At 44.3% G+C, this 23,156-nt stretch overlaps 1 protein-coding gene and 1 pseudogene across 1 annotated transcript in view; both read right to left on the reverse strand.

Moving 5' to 3' along the window:
* Positions 1-23,156, reverse strand: part of LOC119850710 — an 829,101-nt gene that overhangs the window by 218,199 nt on the left and 587,746 nt on the right. The gene's annotated exons all lie outside the window — the stretch shown is intronic.
* LOC119850711 lies at positions 18,874-20,916 on the reverse strand (annotated as a pseudogene).

The following is a 23,156-nucleotide window of genomic DNA, read 5'->3' on the forward strand; positions in this document are numbered from 1 at the left end:
GAGGAGACAAGATACTTTCAAAAGCTGGAGGGAGGGAGAAACAAAGTCTCTTTCTGTCTGTGTGATGCTATTGCCGGGGACAGAACAGGAATGGAGTCTTAGAACTTAGTAAGTAATCTAGCGAGAGATGCGTTAGATTCTGATTTCTTTAAATGGCTGAGAAAAGAAGCTGTGCTAAATGGAATGTAGATTCCTGTTTTTGTGTCTTTTTGTAACTTAAGGTTTTGCCTAGAGGGATTCTCTAAGTTTTGAATCTGATTACCCTGGAAGGTATTTACCATCCTGATTTTACAGAGGTGATCCTTTTTACTTTTTCTTCTATTAAAATTCTTCTTTTAAGAACTTGATTATTTTTTTCATTGTTCTTGAGATCCAAGGGTTTGGGTCTGTGTTCACCTATGCAAATTGGTGAGGATTTTTATCAAGCCTTCCCCAGGAAAGGGGATGTAGGGTTTGGGGAGGATTTTTGGGGGAAATATGTTTCCAAGCGGGCTCTTTCCCAGTTATATATCTGTTAGACACTTGGTGGTGGCAGCGATAAAGTACAAAGGCAAAAGGTAAAATAGTTTGTACCTTGGGGAAGTTTTAACCTAAGCTGGTAAAAATAAGCTTAGGAGGTTTTCATGCAGGTCCCCACATCTGTACCCTAGAGTTCAGAGTGGAGAAGGAACCTTGACATTGTGGTAGCAGTGGGATTAACTTGAAGTTATTCAGAGATCAATATGAGATTTTTTGAACCAGAAGCACAGATTTTAAAAGGAATTTTTTTTCCCTTTGGGCTGCTGGAAAGCAGGTTTTAAGATGAAAATAGTTAGAGGGGGTTTTTTTCTCTGCTTTGGGGCCAGAGCAGAGACAAAAGGGGATTGTCTTTTGTGAGCTGGAGTTTTCTCTACCTAAAGGCAGGGTAGTTAACCTCCTGCAGGGAAATTCGTAAGTCTTCACGGACCTGAAGAAGTTTTTTTTTCCTAAGAGCAACTAGAGGGGTTATCTACCTATTTACCTGGATACAAAGGTGTTAGGGGTTTTTTTTAAGGATTTTTCTCTAGGCTGACAATCACTATCAGAGAACATAGGTATCTGGACAGCACAGCAAAATTTTACAAGCCAAGTTTTTTTTGTTTCAGAGTAGCAGCCGTGTTAGTCTGTATTCGCAAAAAGAAAAGGAGTACTTGTGGCACCTTAGAGACTAACAAATTTATTAGAGCATAAGCTTTCGTGAGCTACAGCTCACTTCATCGGATGCATTTGGTGGAAAAAACAGAGGAGAGATTTATATACACACACACAGAGAACATGAAACAATGGGTTTATCATACACACTGTAAGGAGAGTGATCACTTAAGATAAGCCATCACCAACAGCAGGGGGGAGAAAGGAGGAAAACCTTTCATGGTGACAAGCAGGTAGGCTCATTCCAGCAGTTAACAAGAATATCAGAGGAACAGTGGGGGGTGGGGTGGGAGGGAGAAATACCATGGGGAAATAGTTTTACTTTGTGTAATGACTCATCCATTCCCAGTCTGCATCATCAAGGATCTACAACCTATCCTGAAGGACGAGCCATCGCTCTCTCAGATCTTGGGAGACAGACCAGTCCTTGCTTACAGACAGCCCCCCAATCTGAAGCAAATACTCACCAGCAACCACACACCACACAACAGAACCACTAACCCAGGAACCTATCCTTGCAACAAAGCCCGTCGCCAACTCTGTCCACATATCTATTCAGGGGATACCATCATAGGGCCTAATCACATCAGCCACACTATCAGAGGCTCATTCACCTGCGCATCTACCAATGTGATATATGCCATCATGTGCCAGCGATGCCCCTCTGCCATGTACATTGGCCAAACTGGACAGTCTCTACGTAAAAGAATGAATGGACACAAATCAGACGTCAAGAATTATAACATTCAAAAACCAGTTGGAGAACACTTCAATCTCTCCGGTCACTCGATCACAGACCTAAGAGTGGCTATACTTCAACAAAAAAGCTTCAAAAACAGACTCCAACGAGAGACTGCTGAATTGGAATTAATTTGCAAACTGGATACAATTAATTTAGGCTTGAATAGAGACTGGGAATGGATGAGTCATTACACAAAGTAAAACTATTTCCCCATGGTATTTCTCCCTCCCACCCCACCCCCCACTGTTCCTCTGATATTCTTGTTAACTGCTGGAATTAGCCGACCTGCTTGTCACCATGAAAGGTCTTCCTCCTTTCCCCCCCCCTGCTGTTGGTGATGGCTTATCTTAAGTGATCACTCTCCTTACAGTATGTATGATAAACCCATTGTTTCATGTTCTCTGTGTGTGTGTATATAAATCTCTCCTCTGTTTTTTCCACCAAATGCATCCGATGAAGTGAGCTGTAGCTCACGAAAGCTTATGCTCTAATAAATTTGTTAGTCTCTAAGGTGCCACAAGTACTCCTTTTTTTTTTTTGTTTGTTTTCTTTCTAACTCTCGGGTGTAAAGTTAGTTAAAAACAGAGAGGTTAGGATGACAGACTGCACTGTTCAACAGAAGCTGGAATTAGCCAGATTTGAAGCTGAAGAAAGACAAAAGGAATATGGAAGACGGGTAGAACTCAGACAGATGGAACTGGAGGAGAAGGAAAAAGAGAGGAAGCATGCACTGGAGATGGAGAAGGCAAAGGCTCAGCAGAATATACCAACAAACCCTAACAATCCTTCTCCAGGTACCACTTCCCAACCCAGAAAGTTCCCCATCTACAAGGCAGGCGATGATACCGAGGCCTTCTTAGAAAACTTTGAAAGGGCCTGCCTTGGGTACAGCATCTCTACAGACCAATACATGGTAGAGCTGAGGCCGCAGCTCAGTGGACCCTTAGCTGAGGTGGCAGCTGAAATGCCTAAGGAACACATAAACCAATATGAACTGTTTAATACCAAGGCGAGAGTCAGAATGGGGCTACACCTGAGCATTCCCATCGGCGGTTCAGAGCCCTAAGGTGGAAACCAGACGTGTCATTTACCCGATATGCCTACCACATTGTGAAACATTGGGATGCCTGGATATCAGGAGCAAGTGTTAAATCTCCAGCAGATTTGCCCTTCCTAATGCAAATGGAGCAGTTCTTAGAGGGTGTTCCTGAGGAAATAGAAAGATACATCCTAGATTGGAAACCAAAAACTGTAATCGAGGCGGGGAGATTGGAGCCATATGGGTGGAGGTGGCATAAAAGAAAAAAACTGGTTGCAGTTGGAGCGGATACCAGAAGGGACAACCTCAGACCACACCCTACTACTGGCGGCAGCCAAAGGCCCCACCTACCCCACAAGGAACCCTCCAGCCACCTTATCGTCCCACCACACTGTTCTCCAGCAACCCACCTCGCCTAGTGACCTGTCAGCTGGACGATGTTTTAAATGTAACGAGCCGAGGCATGTAAAGGCCAATTGCCCCAAAAATCCCAACAGATTACAGGTTTCAGAATAGCAGCTGTGTTAGTCTGTATTCACAAAAAGAAAAGGAGTACTTGTGGCACCTTAGAGACTAACAAATTTATTTGAGCATAAGCTTTTGTGAGCTAGAGCTCACTTCATCGGATGCCAACAGATTACAGTTCATTGAACCGGAATCAAACCAGAGCTCCTCAGGCCCAGATACCTCCCAGATACCCTCGGAGCAGAGGCAAACTGTGAGTGTGGGCGGGAAGAAGGTCACCACGTGGAGGGACACCGGAGCACAATTGTTGGCTATCCATGCTTCCTTAGTGGACCCCAATTTAATCAACCCAGAGATCCAAGTGACAATTCAACCCTTCAAGTCCAACTCTTTCAATTTGCCTACAGTCAAGTTGCCTGTCCAGTACAAGGGCTGGTCAGGAATGTAGACGTTTGCAGTCTATGATGATTATCCCATCCCCATGCTGTTGGGGGAAGACTTGGCCAATCATGTGAAGCTAGCCAAGAGGGTGGGAATGGTCACCAGCAGCCAGGCTAAACAAGCCGTCATACCTAGCTCTGTTCCAGAAACTTCTACCAGGACCCGGTCAGAGGTGTTGGACCCGGACCCCAGGCCAACGTCTACAACAGCAGTATTGGATCCAGTCCCAGAGACCCAGACAGACCCAGTCCCAGAACCTGAACCCGCAGAACAACTAGCACCAGACCCATTGCCAGCACTGAATACAGTACTTGCAACCCCAACACCAGAGGGTCCCACCGAACCTGAACTGGCAGCAGCCGATAACCCTACACAAGAGGCTCAGCCAGAGCCTGAACCCCAACATAGTGCATCAGCGGAGAGCGTTTCACAGTCAACGGAAACAGCCCCATCCCCTACATCGCTTCCAGATGGACCAAGAATAGGTCCAAAATCCAATGAGGAACTGATGTCTTCAGCATCAAGGGAACAGTTCCTGAGCAAACAGGAAGCAGATGAAAGCCTCCAAAGACCTTGGACGGCAGCACAGAGCAACCCACTGCCTCTCAGCTCTTCTAATTCCAGGTTTGTTGCAGAAAGAGGACTTTTATACAAGGAAACGCTTTCTGGTGGACACCAGGAAGACTGGCATCCTCAGAGACAGTTGGTAGTCCCAACTAAGTACCGGGTCAAGCTCTTGAGTTTAGCCCATGATCATCCTAGTGGCCATGCTCGGGTGGACAGGACCAAGGACCATTTGGGGAGGTCATTCCATTGGGAGGGAATAGGGAGAAACATTGTTGCCCATGTCCGGTCTTGTGAGGTATGCCAAAAAGTGGGAAAACCCCAAGACCAGGTCAAAGCCCCTCTCCAGCCTCTCCCCATCATTGAAGTTCCATTTCAGCAAGTAGCTGTGGATATTCTGGGTCCTTTTCCAAAAAAGACACCCAGAGGAAAGCAGTACATACTGACTTTCATGGATTTTGCCACCTGATGGCCGGAAGCAGTAGCTCTAAGCAACACCAGGGCTAAAAGTGTGTGCCAAGCACTAGCAGACATTTTTGCCAGAGTAGGTTGGCCCTCCGACATCCTCACAGATGCAGGGACTAATTTCCTGGCAGGAACTATGGAAAGCCTTTGGGAAGCTCATGGGGTAAATCACTTGGTTGCCACTCCTTACCACCATCAAACAAATGGCCTGGTGGAGAAGTTTAATGGAACTTCGGGGGCCATGATACGTAAATTCATAAATGAGCACTCCAGTGATTGGGACCAAGTGTTGCAGCAGTTGCTCTTTGCCTACAGAGCTTTACCACATCCCAGTTTAGGGTTTTCACCATTTGAATTTGTATATGGCCGTGATGTTAAGGGGCCATTACAGTTGGTGAAGCAGCAATGGGAGGGATTTACACCTTCTCCAGGAACTAACATTCTGGACTTTGTAACCAACCTACAAAACACCCTCCGAATCTCTCTAGCCCTTGCTAAAGAAAACCTACAGGATGCTCAAAAAGAGCAAAAAACCTGGTTTGATAAACATACCAGAGAGCATTCCTTCAAAGTAGGGGACCAGGTCATGGTCTTAAAGGTACTCCAGGCCCATAAAATGGAAGCATCATGGGAAGGGCCATTCACGGTCCAGGAGTGCCTGGGAGCTGTTAATTATCTCATAGCATTCCCCACCTCCAACCGAAAGCCTAATGTATACCATATTAATTCTCTAAAGCCCTTTTATTCCAGAGAATTAAAGGTTTGTCAGTTTACAGCCCAGGGAGGAGATGACGCTAAGTGGCCTGGAGGTGTCTACTACGAATGGAAAAGTGCTGGTGGCATGGAAGAGATGAACCTCTCCATGACCCTTGGGTAACCTAGGGGTTACAGTGGACGAGAAGCTGGATATGAGTCAATAGTGTGCCCTTGTTGCCAAGAAGGCCAATGGCATTTTGGGATGTATAAATAGGGGCATAGCCAGCAGATCGAGGGACGTGATCATTCCCCTATATTCGACATTGGTGAGGCCTCATCTGGAGTACTGTGTCCAGTTTTGGGCCCCACACTACAAGAAGAATGTGGAAAAATTGGAAAGAGCCAGCGGAGGGCAACAAAAATGGTTAGGGGACTGGAATACATGACTTATGAGGAGAGGCTGAGTGAACTGGGATTGTTTAGTCTGTGAAAGAGAAGAATGAGGGGGGATTTGATAGCTACTTTTAACTACCTGAAAGGGGGTTCCAAAGAGGATGGATCTAGACTGTTCTCAGTGGTAGCAGATGACAGAACAAGGAGTAATGGTCTCAAGTTGCAGTGGGGGAGGTTTAGGTTGGATATTAGGAAAAACTTTTTCACTAGGAGGGTGGTGAAACACTGGAATGGGTTACCTAGGGAGGTGGTGGAATCTCCTTCCTTAGAAGTTTTTATGGTCAGGCTTGACAAAGCTGTGGCTGGGATGATTTAGGTGGGGATTGGTCCTGCTTTGAGCAGGAGGTTAGACTAGATGACCTCCTGAGGTCCCTTCCAACCCTGATATTCTATGATTCTATTATTCTATGACTTCCCCAGAGCATTGTGTCATTACCAACGGAACCCAGCCCCTCCGTACTCATGATCAACCTCGTTGGCCACTAGATTGATCTGGACTCTGGACTGGTAACTATAACATCGACTGGTGGGACAGTGTGTGTGTGTGTGTGGTGTGATTGAATGCATATGCTAATTGCTGTATCTTCAATAAATGCGGCGTATTGCCTTTTCCCCTGAAAAAGATCCCATGTGCTTCTTATAACAATTGCTCAAAGATGGCAGAGTTAAGGTTGTATTGGCATATACCTTAACTCTGTATTTCCTGTTTTTTAGAGGCTTAAGTTTTGTTGGAAGGACAGACAATAACACTGGGAAATCCTAACTCTGTGGTTTTTGCCAGTGAATTTCCTATGTGATGATTTTGGGAATCTGTCTGTACAATTTATGAATTCTGGATGTGATTATGAATTCTCTGTATGTATCCTCACCAACACCAACAGGAGTAGAGGCAAAGGTCTAACAATAGGGGTGAATAGAACTTCATGGTCCTCTGTTCAGAAAGGAAGCACCCTAGTCACTGAACACCTGGTTTGTCAGGAGAGAGATTGCCTCTCAACAAAGTCACCTGGCAGGACTCTTTGTTCACCTGTGTGGCTGACCAGGGAGTCACCTGACAGAACAGACTGGAAGGTTAAAAACAGAAGTAGATGATCTTTCTGAAGTCTTTATACATTTCTCACCAGCATAAGATGAGTGAAGCTTCTGCAGGAACTGAATGAGGTGGGGGGATGTTGTCTACCTAACACAGATGGTTCCCCAAGAACTGCCAAGGGAAGGGTGAGGGGCATTGTGTTCTGGGTGTTTGTTGTTTTCTACATTATCTGTTTCCTCTGTTTATTTCTGGTCCTTAGCTAAAGAGTTAAATAGCAGTAATGTGTTAAACTCTGTGCAAAGTGTCTATGAGTTAGGTGTGACACCTACCACATGGCCCCTTGACGAAGTAACCAAGAAGGCTTTGGTGGGATTCAAGGAAAGGGTGTGTTCAGGATATAAGGCAGTCAGAGGGGTCAGTACTGACTCCAAGTACTAGGGAGTTGAGCTGTGCATTCCACCTCTCAGGATGGGGTGCAGATAAAGGTCTGCACCCCAATTGTAAGATCTACCTTTTAGGGTGCCTAGAAAATCACAAGAACAGCAGTGGGATCCACAAACCCCTATTTGGCACCTAGGCTGCTATACAATGCAGGAGGAGAGAGAAACCCCTAAGAATGGGATCCACAAAAGCCAATACACCAGGAATCCACAAAGCCTGAGTTAAGCACCTAAGCTCCTATACACAATTCAGGGGACATGGCGGCACATGACTCCTGCATATGGGGAGGCTGGGCACGAGTGCCAGAAGTTCCCTAGAAGTGCTCTAGTGCCCTGATTGTGGCCCTGCCCCCTGCTCCACCCCAAGGCCAACTCCTGAGATCCCTTCACCCGCCGCTCATGCCTCTCCATCCCTTCCCCTGAGGTCCCCTGTCTCTGTGCCTGGGGCCAGTGCCCCTCCCACCTTCCCTAGTTATGGCCCTAAAGATGACACATGGGCCTCAACTGTGTACTGATTTGGCCAGAAGTGGCCAGCAGGCCATGGGTTGAGAACCAGTGGGTTCTCAGGACCCGGCTAGGCTAGCACCTACAGGGCTTAGAAGCTCAAGCCTCTACAGTGTTGGCCTCAGAGACAGGGTACAGCCTAGTCATTTGGGTACAGATCCCAATAATTATACTTGTGCAGCGATGGTATTCAAATTGGCAAATATACCATAGATACAAGGGCTCCTTGGTGGGTGGAAATGAACAATCCATACGATTGAAGTGTCCCCCTGAGCTTTGAGAATGGAAATAGACAGGGGAGTGCAGGTGGATGGGGTGTGTCCACTCATCTTCAAGTCTGGAGCTTACACTGCAGATGGTCAGGGCCGGGCCTGCTGATTCAGTCATTTAGAGTGAGCTGCCCACATAAAAGGCTGGAATGAGGCCACCAAGCTGGATTTTCTTGGTCTTCTGCTTGAAGGCAAAGCTCAGGAAGTGTTTGAAGCACTGACACATCATACCCCAGGGGAATGTGCCTCTGTCAAGGATGCCCTTCAGCAGTCTCTGGATCGGACTGCAAACCCGGAGTGGCACTGAGCAACCTTCAGAAACCTGAGACAAGAAAAGGGAGAATCTGTCAGTGATTTTGGATATGCCTTCTTGCACCTGACCCCCAAGGCTCTCCTGAGCTACGACCAAATGAGGGACCTAATGGCCAGAGACCAACTGACCTATGCAGTTGAGAGAGAGATTGGGAGAGCTCTTTGTAAGAAGAGACCTGATAGGCTGGAAAGGGCCCTCAGGATTACAGCAGAGAGAGAACTAGTCATAGAGGCTGCAGATGAAGGAGGCCCAGCCCCCAGGTTTTGAATGCATGAGGCTGTACTGTATGTCACTGCTGCTAAAGAAAAGTTATGGGACTCAGGCCTCTGAGAAATGACAGGGGGCATGAGAGCAATGCAGCATGATATTAACCAGCTGAAAGCCAAAAGGGGGTTAGTCCTATGATCCAGAAAGAACAGACAGTGGAAGACAAGGACACAGGAACATAAGAACAGCCCTACTGAGCAAGACCAATGGCCCTACTGAGCCAGAGAGCTTCAGCGGCTCAGGAGCCAGCACACAGAGTTGTAAACAGGGGAGTTTGAGTGGGAGTTTAGGGGGGAGACTAGCAGGACCGGGCAGAGGAACAGACAGGCTAGTGAAGGGAGTGTGGGGCGGTCTGGCAGTGGTGTGTTGCTCTCTGGGGGTTTGTTTTTGCTGTGGGTGATGGTGTTTTGGTTTGGTTTGTGTTTCTCAGATTTACAGGACTTAGGTGGGAAGGCGATGACAGGTACAGAGGCAGCAGTGGGAGTGACCCAAGCAGTGGAGGACACAATGAAGATGGCTGGATGTGGAAGCTGCGGTATGTACATGGTCCTGGAGGGGGGACCTGGAAAGAGTTTTGTCTGCATGAAATATCGTCTGATAGAGCTGATGAAAGAAAAGATCTGAGGATTGGAGATGCAGGTGGAAAGTCTGGTCGAGTTTAGAAGGGGGTTCGAGCAGATTATAGAGCAAAGACACAAGGCGGCTGAAAAGAAAAGCTCAGACTTGCAGATGGAAGCAGGACCAAAGAACTCTGAGGGGAGACTGCTGGGTGAGGAAAGTGGTCAGTGGAAGCATGTGACTAAGAGAACCAGACAGAGGAACAGATGGGCTAGTGAAGGAGAAACAGAGCTCAAGAACAGGTTTGCACAGTTGGAAAATGAAGAAGGGGCTCAGCAGGTGGTCGCTGAAGGTGGAAGGGCAAGGGAGAAGAGAAGAGCAGCTAGTCCTATAGGAAAAAAGGAAGAGTCAATGGCAACAATACCAAATATGAGCCCCAGGAGGATACAGTATAGGTTGAAGAGGATTACAAGGGAGAATAGGTTTCAGAGTAGCAGCCATGTTAGTCTGTATTCGCAAAAAGAAAAGGAGGACTTGTGGCACCTTAGAGACTAACAAATTTATTAGAGCATAAGCTTTCGTGAGCTACAGCTCACTTCATCGGATGCATTTGGTGGAAAATACAGAGGAGAGATTAAATCATGCATCCAATGAAGTGAGCTTAGCTCACGAAAGCTTATGCTCAAATAAATTTGTTAGTCTCTAGGGTGCCACAAGTACTCCTTTGCTTTTTGCGAATACAGACTAACACTCCTGCTACTCTGAAACCTGAGTAGGGAGGGAAATAGACTTCTAGGATGGAGGCTGGCACAACTGATTAAGAGAGTTTTAAGCTAGAAATTTCCTGGAGATGGTTGGGAGATATCCAGGTAATCTCCACGCCGGATTTTAACATTGAGAGGGAAGAAAATGAAGTAAGAAAGGATACAGCCGCGGGTAGGAGAATGGGCAGTGTGGATACCAGTCTAATAGGTCATACTGGCGGTAGAATGTCTGTGCCTAATCGGGTAAAGAATGTGAGAGAAGACAAACAGCAAAAATTAAGACGTTTGTACACCAATGCGAGGAGCCTAGGTAACAAAATGGAGGGACTAGAGCTACTGGTGCAGGAAGTGAAACCAGATATTATAGGGATAACAGAAACATGGTGGAATAGTAGTCACAACTGGAGTACAGGTATTGAGGGGTATGTGTTGTTTAGGAAAGACAGAAATAAAGATAAAGGTGGTGGAGTAGCATTGTATATCAATGATGAGGTAGATTGTAAAGAAATAAGAAGTAATGGAATGGTGGTAAGACAGAGTCTGTCTGGGCAAAAATCACATTGGAGAAGAAAGCTACTATAGCCTCCCCTGGGATAGTGCTTGGAGTGTGCTATAGACCACTGGTATCTAATTTGGATATGTATAGAGACCTCTTTAATGTTTTTAATGAAGTAAATACTAATATGAACTGCGTGATCATGAAAAGAAAAGGAGGACTTGTGGTACCTTAGAGACTAACAAATTTATTTGAGCATAAGCTTTCGTGAGCTACAGCTCACTTCATCGGATGCATTCATGATGATCATGGGAGACTTTAACTTCCCAGATATAGACTGGAGGACAAGTGCTAGTAATAATAATATTATTACTCATATTTTCCTAGATGTGGTAGCTGATGGATTCCTTCATCAAATAGTTGCTGAACCAACAAGGGGGGATGCCATTTTAGATTTGGTTTTGGTAAGTAGTGAGGACCTCATAGAAGAAATGGTTGTAGGGGACAATATTGGCTTGAGTGATCATGAGCTAATTCAGTTCAAACTGAACAGAAGGATAATCAAAAATAAATCTGCGACTAGGATTTTTTATTTCAAAAGGGCTAACTTTAAAAAATTAAGGAAATTAGTTAGGGAAGTGGATTGGACTGAATAACTTGTGGATCTAAAGGTGGAGGAGGCCTGGGATTATTTCAAGTCAAAGCTGCAGAAGCTGTCAGAAGCCTGCATCTCAAGAAAGGGAAAAAAATCCATAGGCTAGAGTTGTAGACCAAGCTGGATGAGCAAGCATCTCAGAGAGGTGATTAAGAAGAAGCAGAAAGCATACAAGGAGTGGAAGATGGGAGGAATCAGCAAGGAAAGCTACCTTATTGAGGTCAGAACATGTAGGGATAAAGTGAGAAAGGCTAAAAGTCATGTAGAGTTGGACCTTGCAAAGGAATTAAAACCAATAGTAAAAGTTTCTATAGCCATATAAATAGAAAGAAAACAAAGAAAGAGGAAGTGGGAAAGCTAAACACTGAGGATGGAGTGGAGGTTAAGGATAATCTGGGCATGGCCCAATATCTAAACAAATACTTTGTCTCAGTCTTTAATGAGGCTAATGAGGAGCTTAGGGATAGTGGCAGGATGACAAATGGGAATGAGGATATGGAGGTAGATATTACCATATCTGAGGTAGAAGCTAAACTCAAACAGCTTAATGGGACTAAATCGGGGGGCCCAGATAATCTTCATCCAAGAATATTAAAGGAACTGGCACATGAAATTGCAAGCCCATTAGCAAGAATTTTTAATGAATCTGTAAACTCAGGGGTTGTACCACATCACTGGAGAATTGCTAACATAGTTCCTATTTTTAAGAAAGGAAAAAAAGTGATCCGGATAACTACAGGCCTGTTAGTTTGACATCTGTAGTATGCAAGGTCTTGGAAAAATTTTTGAAGGCGAAAGTAGTTAGGGACATTGAGGTCAATGGTAATTGGGACAAAATACAACATGGTTTTACAAAAGGTAGATCGTGCCAAACCAACCCGATCTCTTTCTTTGAGAAAGTAACAGATTTTTTAGACAAAGGAAATGCAGTGGATCTAATTTACCTAGATTTCAGTAAGGTATTTGATATGGTGCCACATGGAGAATTATTAATTAAATTGGAAAAGATGGGGATCGATATGAAAATTGAAAGGTGTATAAAGAACTGGTTAAAGGGGAGGCTACAGTGGGTCATACTGAAAGGTGAACTGTCAGGCTGGAGGGAGGTTACCAGTGGAGTTCCTCAGGGATCGGTTTTGGGACCAATCTTATTTAATCTTTTTATTACTGACCTGAGCACAAAAAGTGGGAGTATGCTAATAAAGTTTGCGGATGACACACAGCTGGGATGTATTGCCAATTCAGAGAAGGACCGGGATATCATACAGGAAGATCTGGATGACCTTGTAAACTGGAGTAATAGTAATAGGATGAAATTTAATAGTGAGAAGTGTAAGTCATGCATTTAGGGGTTAATAACAAGAATTTTAGTTATAAGAAGGGGATGGATCAACTGGAAGTAACAGAAGAGGAGATGGACCTCGGAGTACTGCTTGATCACAGGATGACTATAAGCCACCAATGTGAATTGGCCATGAAAAACTAATGCGGTCTTGGGATGCATCAGGTGAGGTATTTCCAGTAGAGATAAGGAGGTGTTAGTATCGTTATACAAGGCACTGGGGAGACCTCATCTGGAATACTGTGTGCTGTTCTGGTCTCCCATGTTTAAGAAGGATGAATTCAAACTGGAACAGGTACAGAGAAGGGCTACTAGGATGATCTGAGGAATGGAAAACCTGCCTTATGAAAGGAGACTCAAAGAGCTTGGCTTATTTAGCCTAACCAAAAGAAGGCTGAGGGGAGATATGATTGCTCTCTATAAATATATCAGAGGGATAAATACTAGGGAGGGAGAGGAATTACTTAAGCTCTGTCCCAATGTGGACACAAGAACAAATGGATATAAACTGGCCATCGGGAAGTTTAGACTTGAAATTAGACAAAGGTTTCTAACCATCAGAGGAATGAAGTTCTGGAACAGCCTTCCAAGGGAAGCAATGGGGGCAAAAGACTTATCTGGCTTCAAGATTAAACTCGATACGTTTATGGAGAAGATGGTATGATGGGATAACATGATTTTGACAATTAATTGATCTTTGACTATTCATGGTAAATAGGCCCAATGGCCTGTGATGGGATGATAGATGGAGTGGGACCTGAGTTACAACAGAGAATTCTTTCCTGGGTGTCTGGCTGGTGAGTCTTGCCCGCATGCTCAGGGTTCAGCTGATCGCCATATTTGGGGTCGGGAAGGAATTTTCCTCTGGGGCAGATTGAAAGAGGCCCTGAGGATTTTTTTGCCTTCCTCTGCAGCGTGGGTAACGGGTCACTTGCTGGAGGATTCTCTGCAACTTGAAGTCTTTAAACCATGATTTGAGGACTTCAATAGCTCAGATATAGGTGAGAGGATTATTGCAGGAGTGGATGGGTGACATTCTGTGGCCTGCATTGTGCAGGAGGTCAGACTAGATGATCATAATGGTCCCTTCTGACCTTAAAATCTATGAGTCTATGAGTCCATCTAGCCAAGTATCCTGTCTTCCAACACGTTTCAGAGTAGCAGCCGTGTTAGTCTGTATTCGCAAAAAGAAAAGGAGTACTTGTGGCACCTTAGAGACTAACAAATTTATTAGAGCATAAGCTTTCGTGAGAGCTGTAGCTCACGAAAGCTTATGCTCTAATAAATTTGTTAGTCTCTAAGGTGCCACAAGTACTCCTTTTCTGTCTTCCAACAGTGGCCGATGCCAGGTATTTCAGAGGGAATGAACAGAACAATAATTGTGGTAAGATGAAGCGCTGAAACATAAATCCTTATATCAGAAGCCCGCTATGAGGCTTAAGGCCTGAACTAAAGTAATTGTTAAGACTTTGCTAACATAAAGCAAAGTTAAGCTGTGAGCCAGAGGCAGGCCCTGCTCATAGAAGCTGGCAAGAAGAAGGCTCATGTTGCAAAAATACTAAGCACTAGTAAGATAAACATGTGCCAGGATGGTACCAGAACATTCCAATACTAACACATTCCACAGAGATAACAAGGAACAGGTGGACCCATCCAAAAGACAGGGTCAAAAGGGTACTATGATGGATAGAGTTGTTTTGTTCGAACCAACATGTACAAGGTGAGAGGCGACACCCTAACCCATAGAGGGGTTGTACCTCAATACATCAGCAGTGATGTGTAACTTGTTTGTACCTGTGTATAAGAATGCATCCCTGAGTGGACGTCTTTGCCTGGCCTAGGGGGCAGTGGAGAATCCCGCCACTGACTGAGCTGGTCCATTGTTGGGGGCACATATTCGTAGTATGTCCTGTAGGGTTTATAGGAAACTACTATTGTGCTTCGTTTGACAATAAACCTGGCCGGGTGCCTTCGTACCTTATCAGAATCTGTGGTCATCGGGGGTTCTCTTGGGGTCTGCTGTGCCAGCTATCTGCGCAGAGCCAGGGCAGCACACAGAGGGAACACACGCATGCAGCCCACTGTTATCATCATTGAACAGAGCAGAGCACCACACCGGTGATATCTGACAACAGTAATCAACAAGTGATCCATCTCCCCTGTTGTCCATTCCCAGCTTCTGGCAAACAGAGGCTAGGGACACTCAGAACATGGTGTTGCATCCCTACCCATCTTAGCTAATTGCCATTGCTGGACCTATCCTCCATGAACCTACCTTGGGGGTTTTTTTTTAACTTTTTATACTTTTGGCTGGCACAACATCCCCTGGCAAAGAGTTCACAGGTTGACTGTGCGTTGTGTGAAGAAATACTTCCTTTGGTTTGTTTTAAACCTGCTGCCTATTAATTTCATTGGGTGACCCTGTAGTTCTTGTGTTATATGTAGGAGTAAATAATATTTCCTTATTCACTTTCTCCACCCCAGTCAAAATTTTATAGATCTCTATCAGATCCCCCCTTAGTCGTCTCTTTTCCAAGCTGAAAAGTCCCCATCTTTTTAATCTCCCCTCATATAAAGCTGTTCCATACCCCTAGTCATTTTTGTTGCCCTTCTCTGGATCTTTTCCAATTCTAATGTATCTTTTTCGAGATAGGGTGACCAGATCTGCATGCAGTATTCAAGCTATGTGTGTACCAGGGAATTATATAGAGGCAATATGATATTTTATATTTTAGGGGTTGTCTTCATTACTGGGGTTAGTCAACCTAAGTTATGCTACTCCAGCTACATGAATATCATAGCTGGAATTGACATAGTTTGGGTTGACTTACCGTGGTGTCGTCACTGCATGGCATCGATATGAGATGCTCTCTCATCGACTTTCCACAGGGGGGAGTTGAATAAAATCCATTAACAAATACAGCATGCAGTAATAAATGAAATGTATCTAACTGGCATTTACACTGCCACCATTTACCCACGCCGCAGTATACACTCCTCTGGATCGCAGAGTCCTAGACCCTTGCTTGCGTGGGCGCGCTTGGAGAGCGGAAGCTGGAGACAGCACTGTGCAGGTTCTGTGGATCCATCCCGCCAAGGCAACCAGCTGCACAACCCCTCTGATGACTTTAGCTGGCCCCACCAAATGTCTGTGGCTCTGGGTCCTGCGTCGATGGGAAGATGAGTCTGCCTCTGCTCAGACTCCGACTCTCTGCTGTGCCCCTTCCCTTGCAAGGGTGAACATTACTCACAGTTCCTTCACTGCAGGCCCACCTCAGTCAGCTCCAGGCACAGCAACACTCTCTGCCTTAGCTCCAGTGACGCCACCAACAGCCTCTGACGCTCCCTGCTCAATCAAAGCCCCCGCAGGCTCCCACCAGCAGCTCCTGACATGGACAGAGCTCCACCAAAGCTACCTGTCGCTTCTCTTCCCAAAATGGAGCTCACTGTCTGCTCTCCCTGCACCGCCTGGCAGAGAGAGTCTCTCGCTCTTTCCCCAAGGCATCGTGGGCATTGTAGTATCTAAGGCTGGGTTCCAGCACACAGGATCTTCCCAACTGGAACACTCCCAGTAAAGTTCAAAGGCCCCTCTAGTAATGGGTACGGGGAGGGACTACATTTAGATACCTAATACATAATTATTCCTTCTAAATACTGATCAAATTTATACATCTATAATCCTACTTCACACTATTTAGCATACGACTATATATTACCTAACATCTTAATTAATCATAACATCATACAATAAATTAATAATAAATTTATATAATTAACTACACTAGAAACTTTCTGAATGCAGCATACGTTACTTCAAATTCAGCATCTACCATCTCACTCAGGAGACACCTAGGAGGCAAAATATACTGCTCAAGACGAGATTAAGGTGTCAACAATATAAATGTGTCTACAGCTTCAAATCTTTAATGTGGCAAACAGAATATAGTCCTAACCAGTCCTATATACTTGGTGCTTTCAAGAGGCCATTTATCCAAAGCTTAAAACAATCAAAATTAAAATTGAGTAAGAAGAAAATGTATAACACAAAAATGTGAATGATAATTGGGAATTGTTTAAGAATGATTTGTACATTCCCAAATAAACACACATCCACAATCATGGGAGGTAGCCTCTTAACTTTGAAAATCATCCTTATTAAAAGGGTAAGTGAAAGTAGAAAAAAACTGCTGAAGGAGCTTTCTGAACTATTAATAGTGACTTTTACCAAATATTGGAACATTGGGGAAGGTCCAGGGGACAGAAAGATGGCAAATGCTGTGCTAGTATTTAAAAAAAGTACAGCAAGCAACTGAGAGGAAGGATGGTCTAGCAATTGGAGCATTGATCTGGGTGGTCTGAGACAGAGGTTTAAATCCCTGCTCAACCACAGATTTGCTTTATGATCTATGGTAATGACTGGGCTTACAAACTTACCGTAATTGTAAGCTTAACTGTGACAAGTGAATGGAAGTTCAGAAAATGTTACAATATCCTCTAATAACAAATGTTGATTGCAAAAATGCAACAAAAACATACAAGACAGGAACAGTGAATTTGTCCAACCAAAAAGGTCTCCTGATCTAAATCAAGGACTGTGTTAAGCTCATGCCCCATAAGCAAGAGAAATGTGGAACTGTAAATCAATGAACCAAAATTGCTCATATTGGAAAAGAGGCCTAAATGGTGGATAAAATAACAAGCGAATGGGCTATTCTGTTCAGTATTCCCTTTTTTGGGGAAAGAGGGCTACCACAATGTTGGCTGACTGAAGAAGTGAATGCAAATGCTGGCTGACTGAAAGAGAGAAGGGGAAAGAGTCAGCTTTACATAGTGGCTGCCACCCTTATAGCCTCCTGGGACTCAAGGCCTTCTACATCCTACTTCTGACAGATATGGTAGGACTGGATGTAGAAGTGTGGGATTGGAAGGAACCTCAAGACTCCTAGTCCAGTCCCCTGCACTCATGGCAGGACTAAGTATTATCCAGACCATCCCTGACAGGTGTTTGTCTAACCTGTTCTTAAAAACTTCCAATAATCTCTGTAGCCAATTTGTCCCCTGACAAAAAGAAAAGAAGTACTTGTGGCACCTTAGAGACTAACAAATTTATTTGAGCATAAGCTTTCGTGAGCTACAGCTCACTTCATCGGATGCGTCCTTCAGGATAGGTTGTAGATCCTTGATGATGCGTTGGAGAGGTTTTAGTTGGGGGCTGAACACTAAAACCTCTCCAACGCATCATCAAGGATCTACAACCTATCCTGAAGGACGAGCCATCGCTCTCTCAGATCTTGGGAGACAGACCAGTCCTTGCTTACAGACAGCCCCCCAATCTGAAGCAAATACTCACCAGCAACCACACACCACACAACAGAACCACTAACCCAGGAACCTATCCTTGCAACAAAGCCCGTTGCCAACTCTGTCCACATATCTATTCAGGGGATACCATCATAGGGCCTAATCACATCAGCCACACTATCAGAGGCTCGTTCACCTGCGCATCTACCAATGTGATATATGCCATCATGTGCCAGCAATGCCCCTCTGCCATGTACATTGGCCAAACTGGACAGTCTCTACGTAAAAGAATGAACGGACACAAATCAGACGTCAAGAATTATAACATTCAAAAACCAGTTGGAGAACACTTCAATCTCTCCGGTCACTCGATTACAGACCTAAGAGTGGCTATCCTTCAACAAAAAGCTTCAAAAACAGACTCCAACGAGAGACTGCTGAATTGGAATTAATTTGCAAACTGGATACAATTAACTTAGGCTTGAATAGAGACTGGGAATGGATGAGTCATTACACAAAGTAAAACTATTTCCCCATGGTATTTCTCCCTTCCACCCCACCCCCCACTGTTCCTCTGATATTCTTGTTAACTGCTGGAATTAGCCTACCTGCTTGTCACCATGAAAGGTTTTCCTCCTTCCCCCCCCTGCTGTTGGTGATGGCTTATCTTAAGTGATCACTCTCCTTACAGTGTGTATGATAAACCCATTGTTTCATGTTCTCTGTGTGTGTGTATTTAAATCTCTCCTCTGTTTTTTCCACCAAATGCATCCGATGAAGTGAGCTGTAGCTCACGAAAGCTTATGCTCTAATAAATTTGTTAGTCTCTAAGGTGCCACAAGTACTCCTTTTCTTTTTGCGAATACAGACTAACACGGCTGCTACTCTGAAATTAGTGTTGAGATATAACTCTCCTCACTTGGGTCACTCACAGCCCTGTCCGCACACACAGCTGACACTCGGAATCTGTAGCGCATCTCAGGTGTCAGTCCATCAATGATACAAAATTCAATTCTTTCTCCTGTCTTTTTTCCAGCCATTTGTTTTATCCCTCTTGACTTTCATCTCCAGCTTCCTCTTTATATTCCACCTTATATTCCTTTATACTTGGACTCTGCCAGGTGAGATGTATGGCTGATGGACCTACAGTATCTTGTACAGGCTTCAAAGGAGGGCTGGTTGGAAGAGTCTTCACAGGATCACTCACATCACTGCTCTTGCTGAGGCCTGGTTTGCTCACTGCAGCGTATCGGAACTGGTACTCGGTGTTTAGATGTAGCCCTGTTACTGTGAATGTCTCTTTTTTGTTATTTACGGTCACAGCCGTCCAGTTCACCTGCCCTACAATTCTGTTCTCGACACAGTTGCTGGAGGTCACAGATGTTCCAGAGGCTAATGGGTTAAACGTGAGCTGTACAGAGTCATATCTGATTCTGTCTGTCACAAGAGGAAGAGGCTTTTGTGGAGGCTGAAAAATGGTGCTGACCAGCTCTCTATCCTCATACAGATAAATGGAAGCTCCTGGATTGTCCCTGTCTGAAACAGAGGCCACAGTGAACTTGGTCTTCCCTTTACATTTATTGATATGAAAAAGTCGGAGAAGGACTTTACAGCTTGTCGTGTTTTTCTTCTTATCTCTTCATCTTCAAACTACTGTTTGGATTTTGGTGTCTCACACGCAAAACTGGCTATGGCTGGATTATAAGTTTTCTTCATAAATTGTTTCTTCAGCCATATGTTCAGTTCTGATAAATAGGATTCCTCATTGTGCAATGAAGTGAGTGTCAGAGACACAACAAAGTCATGCCTGGGGTGAGAACTATGCATTGTAGCTCACTCCTGGAGGATATGACGTTCACCTCCTTTAGCTCAGCCAGGTAGGAATTGACAAAATTCATTTCTTCCTGTTTCTGATCCAGAAATTCATTGAGTCACTGGGTACCAAATGGCGATAGCTCCTGGTTGGTTAAAATCTCCATCAGGGCCCCCTCCTCTGCTCCACTACCACGGATAGAGGGCAGGGTTCTAGCTAGTTCTTTTTGGAAGGTCTGTCTGTGCTGTTTACACAGATCTCTGAATTGCTGGATTTTCCTTTGGATCTCGGGGAAGATTGTAGCTGTTCTGTCCTTCACCATGTCGTTGCACCGGACATCACAATCTGTCAGGTACTCCAGGGCACTTTGAGCATCATAAATCAGCACTGAGCTGATCTCACACACTAGCTGATCAGCTCTGGAATCCAGCTTGCTCAGTGGGTACAGTCAGACTCTCACCGGCACAGCATTTTCACCATCAATTCCAAGCCGCTTAGGGAGAGTGGAGTAAACTTCCAGGGCATCTTGGTAAGTAACCAGATTGTTTTCCAGAGCAAAATCACCATAAAATTTGCAACTAAAATTTTCAGTTTTTTCTACTTCCTTGTTCTTCTTTTCTGCAGACACCTCTCCTCCTCCTGAAAACTTTGGGATTTTTTCTACCATCAGTTTCATGTTTCCCTCTATCTCTTGCACACTCTCTGATGAAGAAACTTCCCGATCAAACACAAAGAAAGCCTGAGCCCCGAACAGCACAGCTGTGATCACATGGGTGGCCATGCCTTGGTCAAACACAGCAGGATAAGAGATGTTCTCGGTCCCCAAATGGCTCATAGAAAGCTGCTCAAACTTGTTTGTCACTGAGTAGTGGAGAGTAACTCGAGTATGATATTTTGATTTCTTTGTATCATTTAGAAATGCTGCAGATCTACCTACTTCCACCATCCCCCCCAGGAGACTGGCCTTCAGGGATCCAGACAGACTGAGGGCAGAGGCCTTATCTTCAATGGAATCAGATGCAACAATATGGAATTCAGTCTTGTGCTGTGGCTTTGTCTTCAGGTCTTTCTTAAGAGCCTCAATGCCCCATAAAGTGATACCTGAAAATTCCACCCAAGCACATAGTCAGTGATCACTGGAGAGGATGAGAAATTGTTCCAATGTAATGTAATAAGTTGTCCCATATTGAAGATTCGCCATGAGCAAAAGGACACCAGCAGTGAGGGCTCAAATCAATGTGCCCTGTCATCTGACCTTCCACTGGAATCTCCATTACCTTGCTCCCAGACTGTCCTTAGGATTTATCGGGCCCTATGCAGTATTATTAAACTGATGCCCCTATGCCCGACGGCAGCCCAAGCTTGCACCCCGGCTGGGGGGCAAGACAGCAAAGGATACCGAGATACCCAACCCACCTCATGGTGGCAGAGAGTCACAGTTCCCCGCAGAGACCCCCGTACCCTCTCCCTCACGCAGAATGGAATGCAGACGGTACCTAATTAAAAGCACTAAATTTGGGAATAAAATATGTCAGTCACAGGTTTTTTGATATGCCCTGAAGTTTGTCAGAGGTTTATTTGCAAAAACTTTGTAGCAAGGGTGAGTCACCTGTCCTGCTGAATACAACATTAAATATTATAGAATATATGATGCAGCTCTTCTCTGTTTTACATTTTCTTAATCAGTATTTCTAAGATGATTTTATATTTTAAATGTACTCTTAAACCTTCATAAAGTAATCATTCCAGATTACTACATATTTAACTCACTGAAACAAAGACATTATTTTAAATTAATGAGTCACAGAGGTTTAGTGTGTTCATTACAATGTTCACTGCTTTTAGAAAAAGGGAACACTAATTTACTTTGTGTGATTTCCATAACAATAGAGGTGTTTATGAAATTTCACCAACTTTCAAAGGTATGTTTCCAAAGATTTTAGGCATAACAAAGGAATTTATATCTTACTAGGTACTGATTTTTGCTGGAGGGTTTTCTTAAAACTAGTTCATCAAATAGTCAGAAGTAAAGAAAGGGAAACTCTTTGTCCAGCTATCTGGAAGGAAAGCGGTGTTGTCCCGTTCAGGGCTCTCTTCAATGGGGGTATAAGCTTTCGTGAGCTACAGCTCACTTCATCGGATGCATTTGGTGGAAAAAAGTTTTTTCCACCAAATGCATCCGATGAAGTGAGCTGTAGCTCACGAAAGCTTATGCTCTAATAAATTTGTTAGTCTCTAAGGTGCCACAAGTACTCCTTTTCTTTTTGCGAATACAGACTAACACGGCTGCTACTCTGAAATTCAATGGGGGTGTGTGTGAAGGGAGGGATGGACAGAAAGGACGGGAAGACTTTGGAAGCAAGTTTTTTTTTATAGTAATTAAAATGTGTATTTTAGTCAAGGATGGTCTTTTGAAAAATTTATTTAAAAAACTATATATCTGAAGATCCAAGCATTTAAGGCTAAAGATGTTTGTGCATCTAAAAATCTATACAATGATTTTTTAGAGATGTGATTTTATAATCTTCACTAACTCACTAATGAAATATTTTTAAAGCAAATTTTAAGAGAAGGCCCTGTAGACTGACATGTTCTAAGTAAATATTTCAGCAATGCACAACTGTTTTGGTCAGTAAATTCAGAAACTGACAGTCTATAACTGGGGGTTGGCAAATGCCTGTTAAATGGCTTCATTCCTCCTTGAATGGCTCTTTAACTATTTCAATGTTGTGTTAATAGGGCTGGCAGGCTGGAGGCTTTTTCACTACTACTACTACCACTACTAGATCCCCTCCCAAGGAAGACTCACCAGGGTGCAGCAGCCAGCTGTGGGAGCCTGCCGGAAGGGTCAGAACAGGGATAGAAAAGCCAGAAGTGTGGACACTAAGACCCAGTGGTGCCCCAAATTTTCAGGTGCCCTACACAGCTGCCTATGTTGCATATGCCTAAGGATGGCCCTGCTTGCTCTCTGTGTGGTTATGTGCTAGCTTCACTGTTACCTCATTCTCTCCCTCCTCCTGCTCCACATGTCTCATCTGTCTGTGGTATCTTGTCACAATGCAGATTTGAAGCTCCTTGTGGCAGGAGCTGCCTTTTTACTGTGTAAATTGACAATGACCAATAATGGGGCCCTGATCCTTGACTGATGGCCATGGAATTAATTATTATTTAAGGCACCTATCACCCTGGTGTCCAAGTGCAAGTAGCAATATCATATCAGCATTAGCAAGAGTTATGTCATGCCAGGTATGCTGCACCACCAGTTTAGAGAGCAAGGTGGAGAGTGGACTAACCATCTGTGGAAGTTTTAAAAAAAGGTTTTTAGTTCAGTAAGAGGAAATTTTATCTGAGGTTATGTGAAATATT

Source organism: Dermochelys coriacea, chromosome 2 (genome assembly GCF_009764565.3).
Source record: "Dermochelys coriacea isolate rDerCor1 chromosome 2, rDerCor1.pri.v4, whole genome shotgun sequence".
NCBI lineage: Eukaryota > Metazoa > Chordata > Testudines > Dermochelyidae > Dermochelys > Dermochelys coriacea.